Below are 10,518 nucleotides of genomic sequence, written 5' to 3' on the forward strand. Positions count from 1 at the left end.
CATTTCCATCATCTCAAAAATTTTGACTGAAGAATGCTGGTATCAACCAAAGTCCAATTCTCCAACTATCTTCACTGTCACAGGGAACTTACCTGTGAGCACAGCCTCAGTTTGTCCTTAAGCCTACATTTTTAGTGCTTTGGCTTATGCTGCAAACCTAAACTTGACACAGTTTACAATCCTTTATTCCCCCAAAGAATTAGCCTTTCCAGATGCTGCCCATTATAATATGGTTTCCTATCAGGGCATCATCTTTTACTCCATTCATCTGTCCCTAAAATCTGGAGTCATTTTTTTCTTTCTTATTTTTTCTCTACACCTTTTGAATGTTTATCAAAGGTAAGCAGGTCTCAGAGCTAATAACTGGTGGAGTTTAGATCCGAAGGTAGAACTCCTTTTTCTAGTTCTTTCTTGGAATCTCCACTAGTTGGGGCTGCTTTTCCAATAATTTTAAAGTTGCAGTCACTTTTGAAGAGTTTATTGGCGATTATGTACTATGTGATTTCTATTATAAATCAAGACTGTAAAGGCTATAGCTATAGATTTAATAAGTAGTGAGGTACTCATTCTTTTAATCAGAACTTGAAGGAATTTATCCTATTTCACTCTCTATAATTCAGTTATGATGGAAAAATATTTTTTCCCCTATGTGTGACCCACTTTGCATAACAAAAATTAATTTCCCTCACTAATATTTGGCTGGCAAGGGTGAATAGAATTTAACTGAATATTGTTGCCATCCAAAATTCTGTATTTATGCTTGTATTCTATTCAAATACTTTGTGAAGTCCAGTTTGGTTGCCATGTGAACTTGTATCTTCTTAAACATTCTTTAAATTGCCATGTTAAAGTTTCCAGAGCTTGGAAAATGGAGAGCTTTGTTTCGGTCTCTTTGCGGTTCTCTCAGGGTAATCTGTGCCTCTCCGTTGCTGAAAATAGCATGCTGTGTATGGTCTTGATCTGACCGTCTGTGTATACTGGCTGTGCGGTGCTGTGCTTAGTTGTTCAGTCATGTCTGACTCTTTGCAACCCCAAGGACTCTAGCCCACCAGGCTCTTCTGTCCATGGGGATTGTTGGGCAAGAATACTGAAGTGTGTTGCCATCCCCTCCTCCAGGGGATCTTCCCAATCCAGGGATCGAAACCAGGTCTCCTGCACTGCAGGCAGAATCTTTACCATCTGAGCCACCAGGGAAGCTCAAGAATACTGGAGTGGGTAGCCTATCCCTCCTCCAGGGGAACTTCCTGACCCAGGAATCGAACTGGGGTCTCCAGCATTGCAGGTGGACTCTTTACCAACTGAGCTACCCAGGGGGCCCATCTATTGGTTCAGTTCAGTTCAGTCGCTCACCCGTGTCCAACTCTTTGCAACCCCGTGAGGCCTGCACGCCAGGCCTCCCTGTCCATCACCAACTCCCGGAGTTCACTCAGACTCACATCCGTCGAGTCAGTGATGCCATCCAGCCATCTCATCCTCTGTCATCCCCTTCTCCTCCTGCCCCCAATCCCTCCCAGCATCAGAGTCTTTTCCAATGAGTCAACTCTTCGCATGAGGTGGCCAAAATACTGGAGTTTCAGCTTTAGCATCATTCCTTCCAAAGAAATCCCAGGGCTGATCTCTTTCAGAATGGACTGGTTGGATCTCCTTGCAGTCCAAGGGAATCTCAAGAGTCTTCTCCAGCACCACAGTTCAAAAGCATGCTCAAAAGTTCATTTTTATGGAGACATTCTGTTAAAGACTACTAGTCTTGCATGTTTTAAGTACTGTATTTGAAAAGAAAATCCTGAATTTTAACCTTCATTTTGAAATGGTTTCCCTGTAATTACTACTCTTAAAACCCATGTTTTATATGTCAGTTTTTACATTAATTACTGTTTTGATGAAAACTGTCGCTCTTTGCTCAAATGTAGCCTATCTTTAAATTTATTAAAAACTTTAAAAAAGATATCAATAAATATGCAAATAATATATATTAATAAAAATATATCAATAATATATTTTGACTAGTAAGTCTAGATTTTAATCACTCAGAGGCTTTTCTGTTCTCCATGGTCACCCCAACCAAAACCATCAACCTATATGAAAATTTTGTTATCCCTTGGTGGTTTAATTAGTGTCTTGGGGTGAATTAATTAAAACTCCATAGGATCATCTCATCATATTTTGTTATACCTGTCTCTTCACGAGAAGGTCAGTTTCACTGATTGAAAGTGAAAGACAGTAAAACCCTCGTGTGGCTATTCATACAAATCCTCACTTAGAGAACAAATGATGATGCTACCTTTGCATTGTGCATTGTCAGGATACCTCAGCTGTTTAACAGTCACCACTGGGCAGGCAGTGCCTCTAATACTAGTTATGCTAGAGGTGATGGATTTTTGGTAAACAAGTGGGGTTTACATTTGCTGAGTTCCTCTTACTCTTTAAGAAATCTGCTTGAGTGCATGCCTGTGTTGGGTTAACAATGTACTTAGTATGTATTTTGATGTTGAATTGTGTGGGCTCGCTAAGAGTCGGACACGACTGAGCGACTTCACTTTCACTTTTCACTTTCATGCATTGGAGAAGGAAATGGCAACCCACTCCAGTGTTCTCACCTGGAGAATCCCAGGGATGGGGGAGCCTGGTGGGCTGTCGTCTATGGGGTCGCACAGAGTCGGACACGACTGAAGCGACTTAGCAGCAGCAGCAGCAGCTGTTAACTATCAGTAATTGATATAAGCTTATACAGGAGAAATAGTTCTTGCTACTCATGTTAACATTATTGCTTCTTTTAGCTAATAGATCAGTCCAGTGTAAAACTAGGCATTGATATGCTTATTGTTGATAGTAAGATAAAGTCATTATTGAGCTTGAATGACTTCTTAATTGGTGACTGCTTTTAAGCCAGCTATGATGTTATTTTTACTCTCTAGATAAGGTCATACCCATTTCTAAAAAGCTGTACCTTTGTAAAAGTTGAAACTTATAATTTTTTGTAATTTTTAAAGTTGAAATAAGTTTCTTTTCTTGGACAATCAAATATCATCAGGCTTGTGAGGCTTGTCACCTCTTCTCTCCATTTTGCAGCATAGATGAGTTTGTTCTTAAAAAATTTTTTTTATTTGTTTATTTTATTTTTGGCTGTGTTAAGTCTTCGTTGCTTTGTGTGGGCTTTCTCTAATTGCAGTGAGCAGGGGCTACTCTTCGTTGCGGAGCACAGGCTGCAGTAATTGCACCACGCAGACTCTGTAGTTGTAGCTTGTGGGCTCTAGAGCACGGGCTCAGCAGTTGTGGCACACGGGCAAAGTTGCTTCACGACATGTGGAATCTTCCCAGAACAGGATCAAACCCATGTCCCCTGCATTGGCAGGTGGATTCTTATCCACCGCATCACAAGAGAAGTCCAATGAGTTTATTCTAATAAACTGTTTATAAGCAGCTCATTTGGTTTTGAGATATTTAGTAATAACTTCCCTTTGTTATGGAGAAGGAGATGGCAACCCACTCCAGTACTATTGCCTGGAAAATTCCATGGACCTGGAGGAGCCTGGTAGGCTTCAGTCCATGGGGTTACAAAGAGTTGGACATGACTGAGCAACTTCACTTCACTTCCCTTTGTTACTGTTTACTAGTTAAATCCTTATGCAGAGGTAGAAGAATAACCTGTGCTTTTTATTGCTTTAATGCTTCTTTAAAAGCCCACTATGGGGCTTCCCTGGTGGCTCAGACAGTAAAGAATCTGCCTGTAATGCAGGAGGCCTGGGTTTGATCCCTGAGTTGGGAGGATCCCCTGGAGAAGGGAATGGCAACCCACTCGAGTATTCTTGCCTGGAAAATTCCATGGACAGAGGAAGCTGGCAAGCTACAGTCCATGGAGCTGCAAAGAGTCGGACATGACTGAGTGGCTAACATACAGCGCTTCTTCCTCATTTCCTTACGGTCCTTGCTCTATAGTGCCAAAGGTTGTTTTAAATTTTTATCTACTACTTTGAATGTTGAGTGAATGATTCAGTTTGCTTGTGGTTTTGTGTGTGTGTGTGTGTGTGTATAATAACTGATTTTGTATATTTTATATCCTACAACTTAGTTTGTCTAACATTTTTGGTGTAGTTTTTAGAGTTTTCTATATATAGTGGCATGTGTGTTCGTTGTTCAGTCGTGTCCAACTCTTTGTGACCCTTGGACTGTAGCCCACCAGGCTCCTCTGCCATGGGATTCTCCAGGCAAAATTCTGGAGTGGACTGACATTCCCTTCTCCACGGGATCTTTCCGACCCAGGGATTGGACCCGGGTCTCTGTCATTGCAGGAGTTTGTCTGAGCCACCAAGGAAGCTCTTTGTAGCATGTCATCTGCAAATAAAGACATTTTACTTTTTCTAAGGCAGATAGATGGGGAAACGGTGGAAACAGTGGCTGACTTTATTATTCTGGGCTCCAAAATCACTGCAGATGGTGACTGCAGCCAGGAAATTAAAAGACGCTTACTCCTTGGAAGAAAAGTTATGACCAACCTAGACAGCATATTGAAAAGCAGAGACATTACTTTGCCAACAACGGTCCGTCTAGTCAAGGCTATGGTTTTCCTGTGATCATGTATGGATGTGAGAGTTGGACTATAAAGAAAGCTCAGTGTCAAAGAATTGATGCTTTTGAACTGTGGTGTTGGAGAAGACTCTTCAGAGTCCCTTGGACTGCAAGGAGATCCAACCAGTCCATTCTGAAGGAGACTAGTCCTGGGTGTTCACTGGAGGGCCTGATGTCGAAGCTGAAACTCCAATACTTTGGCCATCTGATGCGAAGAGCTGACTCATTTGAAAAGACCCTGATGCTGGGAAAGATTGAGGGCAGGAGGAGAAGGGGACGACAGAGGATGAGATGGTTGGGTGGCATCACCGACACAATGGACATGGGCTTGGGTGGACTCCGGGAGTTGGTGATGGACAGGGAGGCCTGGCGTGCTGCAGTTCATGGGGTCGCAGAGAGTCAGACATGACTGAGCGACTGAACTGAAGCTGATTTGGATGCTTTTTATTTCTTTTTCCTTGTGTGATGGCCTGGTTAGGATTTGCAGTACTCAATTGAATAAAAGTGATCAGAGTGGATGTCCTCGTCTTAGTCTTGATCTTGGAAGATAAACTGTCAGCTTTCACTATTGAGTGTGATCTTAGCTGTGGGCTTACCACATACGGCTTTTATTATGTTGAGTTCAGTCAGTCTATATCCAGTTAATTGAGAGTTTCTATTATGAATGGATGTTGAATTTTGTCCAGTACTGTTTTCTGCATTACTGAGATGGTCATGTTTCTCTTTGATTCTGTTAATGTGAATATCACGTTGATTTGTGGGTGTTGAACTATGCTTTTTGTAATCCCTGAAATAAATCCCACTTGATCATGCTCTATGTTCCCATTAATGTGGTTGAATACTGAATATTGTTGAATCTTTATAATTTTCTTGTACTATTCTTTCTGGTTTTGGTATCAGGGTAATTCTGGTCCAGTAGAATGTTTACAAATATTCTATTCTGTTTTTTCTTTTAAGAGTTTGAGAAAAATTGGTATTAGTTCTTAAATGTTTAGAAGAATACACCAACAAAGTCATCTGGTCTGGACTTCTACTTGTTGAGAGGTTCTGATTACTGATGCAATCTCCTTACTAGTAATTGTTTCGTCATATCTTCTGTTTCTTCATGATTCAGTCTAGGAAGGTTTTATGTTTCTATGAATACATGCACTTATTCTAAATTGTTTGATTTGTTGGCATATAATTGTACATAACAGTCTCTTAAGGGAACTCCCTGGCGGGCCATTGGTTAGGACTCTGTACTGAACAGGTTTTCTATCCTTCATCAGGGAACTAAGATCTCACAAACCACACAGCATAGCCAAAAGAAAAGTATTTTATGATCTCTGCATTTCTGTGATATTTGTTGTAAAATTTCACCTTTCATTTCTAGTTGTGAGTCCTCTCTTTTTCACTTGGTGGGTATGGTTAAAGATTTGCATATTTCGTTTATCTTTTCAAAAACCAGGTTTTCATTGATCATTTGTCATTTTAATCTCCATTTTATTTATTTCTGCTCTGATCTTTGTTATTTCCTTCCTTTTACTAACCTTAGGCTTAGTTTGTTCTTTTTCTAAATTTCTTGAAGTGGAAAGCTATTTACCATACTGAGATGTTTCTTGTTTCTTAATGTAGGCATTTCTCACTTAATCTCTCCTATAACAGCTTTTGCTGCGTTTTCTTTTGTCTCATGACGTTTTTGTTTCTCTTGATTTTTTTGATTCCTTGATTGTTCAGTAACATGTTGTTTAATCTCCACATATCTGTGAATTTTACAGTTTTTTTCTTATAATTGGTTTCTAGTCTCATACTTCTTTGGTTGGAAAAGATGCTTGATATAATTTCAGTCCTCTTAAATTTGTTGAGACTTGTTTTGTGTGATGTATCTCGAATAATGTTCCATATATACTTGAAGAATGTGTATTCTGCTGTTGGATGGAATGTTCTTAAATGTCTGCCAAGTTTATCTGATCTAACATGTCAGTTACGTCTAGTGTTTTCTTATCGATTTTCTCTCTAGATGATCTATCCATTGATGAAAGTGTAGTCAATAAATAGAAGTCCCTACTACTCTAGTATTGCTGTTTCTCCCTTTAGGTCTGTTAATATTTGTTTGATACATTTAGGTTTTTCTAAGTTGAGTGCATAAGTAGTTGCAAATGTTATGTCCTGTTGTTGGATTGGCCCCTTTATAGTTACATGATGATCTTCTTTGACTTATTACAAAATTTGTCTTAAGGTCTATTTAACTATAGCTACCCTAGCTTTGGGGGGTATACATTTTTATGAAATATTTTTTTTCCATCCCTTCACTTTTAGTTTGTGTGTATAAACCTGAAATGAGTCTCTCATAGGTAGCACATTGATGGTTCTTGGTTTTGTTTCTTTTTTTACATCTATTCAGCCACTCTGTATATCTTTATCTTTTTTTTTTTTTTTTGAGAGTTCAGTTCATTTACATTTAATGCAATTACTTGTTGTTCAGTCACTCAGTCATGTCTGACTCTTTGCAGCCCCATAAGTACAGCACAACAGCTTCCCTCTTTCCCCATCTGGAGTTTCCTCAAACTCATGTCCATTGAGTCAGGATGCCAGCCAGCCATCTCATCCTGTATTGTCTCCTTCTCCTGTTGCCCTTAGTCTTTCCCTGCATCAGGCTCTCTTCCAGTGAGTCAGCTCTTCCCATCAGGTGTGCAGAGTATTGGAGCTTCCACTTAACACCAATCCTTCTAATGAATATTCAGGGTTGATTTCCTTACGACTGACTGGTTTGATCTTCTGGCCATCCACGGGACTCTCAGGAGTCTTCTCCAGCATCACAGTTCGAAAGCATCAGTTCTTTGATGCTCAGCCTTTTTGATGGTCCAGCTCTCACATTCATACATTACTACTGGAAGAACCATAACTTTGACTATACAGACCTTTGTCAGCAAAGTGACTTCTCTGCTTTTACTAATATGGATTTATTGACATTTTCTTAATTGTTTTCTGGCTGTTTGTAATTCCTCTGTTCCTTTTTTCTTTTCTTGTTCTTTTCCTTTATGATTTGATGATTTTTCTGAGTGGTATGCATAGATTTCTTTATCTTTTGTCTATCTTTGGTAGAGTTTTGTGTTATGGTTACCATGAGGCCTACATATAACATCTAAGAGTTATAACATTCTATTATAAGCTGATAACAACTTAAGTTTGAATGATCCTAAAATTCTATATTTTTACCATCTCCTCCCATCACATTTTGCATATAAGATATTTAACTGCATATAAGTTAAATAAGCCTTGATGTACTCCTTTCCCAACTGGAACCAGTCTGTGGTTCCATGTCTGGTACTAACTGATGCTTCTTGACCTGCATATAAATTTCTCAGGAGGCAGGTAAGGTGGTCTGGTATTCCCATCTCTTAAAGAATTTCCACAGTTTGCTGTGATCCACACAGTCAAAGGCTTTAGTGTAGTCAGTGAGGCAGAAGTAGATATTTTTCTGGAATTTGCCTGCTTTTTCTATGATCCAACATATGTTGGCAATTTGATTTCTGGTACCTCTACCTTTTTTAAATCCAGCTTGAACATCTGGAGGTTCTTGGTTCATATACTGTTGAAGACTTCCTTGGAGAATTTTGCACATTACTTTGCTAGCTTGTGAGATGATTGCAAGAGTGCAGTAGCTTGAACATTCTTTGACATTCACCAGAATGGTCAGTGGCTACTGGTAACAAAAATTGCTTGTAAATCATTTTATTACATGCATTGAGGCTACAATAGATTTTAAATGCATCGAATAAACCAAAATTACTCAAATAGAAGCCCATTTTTGAGTTTTCCAGAAGATACTGAAGCTTGCCAGATACTAATCAGATCAGTAACTCTTTTCATATATTTATTACACTCTAATATGTAAGTGGGCTTAGTTATCTGATGGCCAGTGCTCCTGTCTCCCTCTCCTGTAGATGGAGGTGTTATAAACAGTTGTCACCATGTAGATTAGCCTTTTGTCTTTCCATATAAGAAGAATCACTATTCCTTTCTGTGTGTTGTGCTTAGTCACTCAATCATGTTCAACTCTTTGTGACCTCATGGACTGTACCCCATCATGATCCTCTGTCCGTGGGATTTTTCCAGCAAGAATCCTGGTCGGTTACCATTTCCTTATCTAGGGTATCTTCCCGACCCATGATCAAAACCACCATCTCTTGTATCTCCTGCATTGCAGTGGACTCTATCTGCTGAGCCATCAGGGAAATCCTTCTTCTGTAAGAATGTCATTTTTCCACTCTGTAGATTTTTAGATTTCACCTTTAATTTGCTTTAGTAGACCACGGTTCTCTCTTATAGTCCTACAAACTCTGGATTTACTTTTCAACAGTATTTCAGATGTGGACACACTGTTGGAAAAATTACTTTGGTAACCATGGTGCCATGAACCAAGATAAGGCTGCAGGACCGATAATATTGTTTCTTGTGGTTTCCTTCCTTCACCCATGTAAATCTCAAAGTTGCATATATATCTAATTTCACTTATAACCATCCTGACCAAAATTCCATATTTTGTAAGTTTTCTGGATTATAGGTTTTGAATCTGAGTTGTCCTCTTCACCTTATCATTGCCTCATTTAGTGATAACTCTGTTTGGGTATATAGACCAATTGAAATTCTGGTAGAAAATAACCCCAAAGTGTTTTTTTTTTTTTTTCTTTTCTTTTCTGAGTGAATTCAGTAAGTATTTATTGAGTGCCTGTTACACGCAAGATTTTGTTTCAGTTACTTGGGACACAGCAGAGGATAAAACAATGGTCCCTGCCCTCGTGGAGCTTACAGTCTAGCATTTATGACCACTTCACCGGGATGCTGTGACCTGGGCAAGTCACTGCGCCTCTGTCCTCAGCCACCTGATGCAGGAGTAAGGAGGCCTGGCTCAGATGTGGGTAACCAGCTGGCTGTGCTGAAGGTGCCAAACAGGGCACCTACCCCCAGCCTACCACCCAGACAGTCGACAGGGCTGGAAGCTGGCTTTCAATAATAAAGTACATGAGGAGGGGGCTCGGGGACTGGAGCCCATAGTCTGCTAGGCTGCTGTCTCGGGGCCTGGGCATTGCTATATGAACTGCTGCTGCTGCTGCTTGGTGGCCACCTTGCCGGCAAGGTCCTTGGCCTTCTCTGTAGCTGCCAGTGCTGTCTCCTTGGCCTTCTCCTGGGTTTCGTTGGCTGTTTCAAGAAGGGTTTTGGGAGGGACCTCACTTTGCAGCTTGGCTGAGGTGTATTTAAAAGCCTTCATAGTCTAGGTCAAGTTGCTTTTGAACCATGTGAGACCAAATTCCTGGACAGCTCTGGAGACGCCAAATAAATAAGCTAGAGGAGACCCAGGCTTCCTGGCAGATTTCGGTCCAGCTGCTGTTATCAGAGTACCCATAGTAAACACATCGTTCCTCCACCACCATCAGCTGGGCGTGGTTGACGTAAAGGTGGTCATGGTCTGGCTTTTGTGGGTCCATAATGGAGTCCTCCAGGATGTACTCTGAGCAGCATTGGCGGGAAACAGTCGCTCAGCCCAGCGGGGCATCCTGTTCGTCTTGGTCAGGAGTCGTCGGGACAGGAGCTTCTGGTCAGAGGTCGCCTCTCGTTGCCCTGTCTTCCCGTCAAGACGTGTTTGCTACAGGGATTCGGGTACCGCCGCCAGAAGGCAGCCAACACTGGTCCCAGGAGCCCCGGAGCACGCTCTGGCCCAGGAAATACTTGACCATCATCCCGGCCAGAGCGGGCTCAGCGCCCGGGCAGCAGCAGGGGTGCGGAGCGCGTGCGCAGCGCACGCGGAGCCCGGGCTGGAGCTCGACGCGCGGCCGCCTTGCGAGCAGCGGCTCGGTCGCTACAGCGCCACACCCAACCAGCCGCCGCCGTGAGGAATTATCGGAATAACCCCAGCGTGTTTAATTCATGAAAGTCTGTCTTCAGAGAGTGGAGTTTCCAAGTTATTGTTAA

The 10,518-nt window shown here is 41.3% G+C and overlaps 1 pseudogene; it reads right to left on the bottom strand.

Moving 5' to 3' along the window:
* Positions 1–9,637: 9,637 nt before the first annotated feature.
* LOC128058749 (PRELI domain-containing protein 1, mitochondrial-like) lies at positions 9,638–10,283 on the bottom strand (annotated as a pseudogene).
* Between the last annotated feature and the right edge of the window lie 235 nt (positions 10,284–10,518).

Source organism: Budorcas taxicolor, chromosome 13, assembly GCF_023091745.1.
Source record: "Budorcas taxicolor isolate Tak-1 chromosome 13, Takin1.1, whole genome shotgun sequence".
NCBI classification, from domain to species: domain Eukaryota; kingdom Metazoa; phylum Chordata; class Mammalia; order Artiodactyla; family Bovidae; genus Budorcas; species Budorcas taxicolor.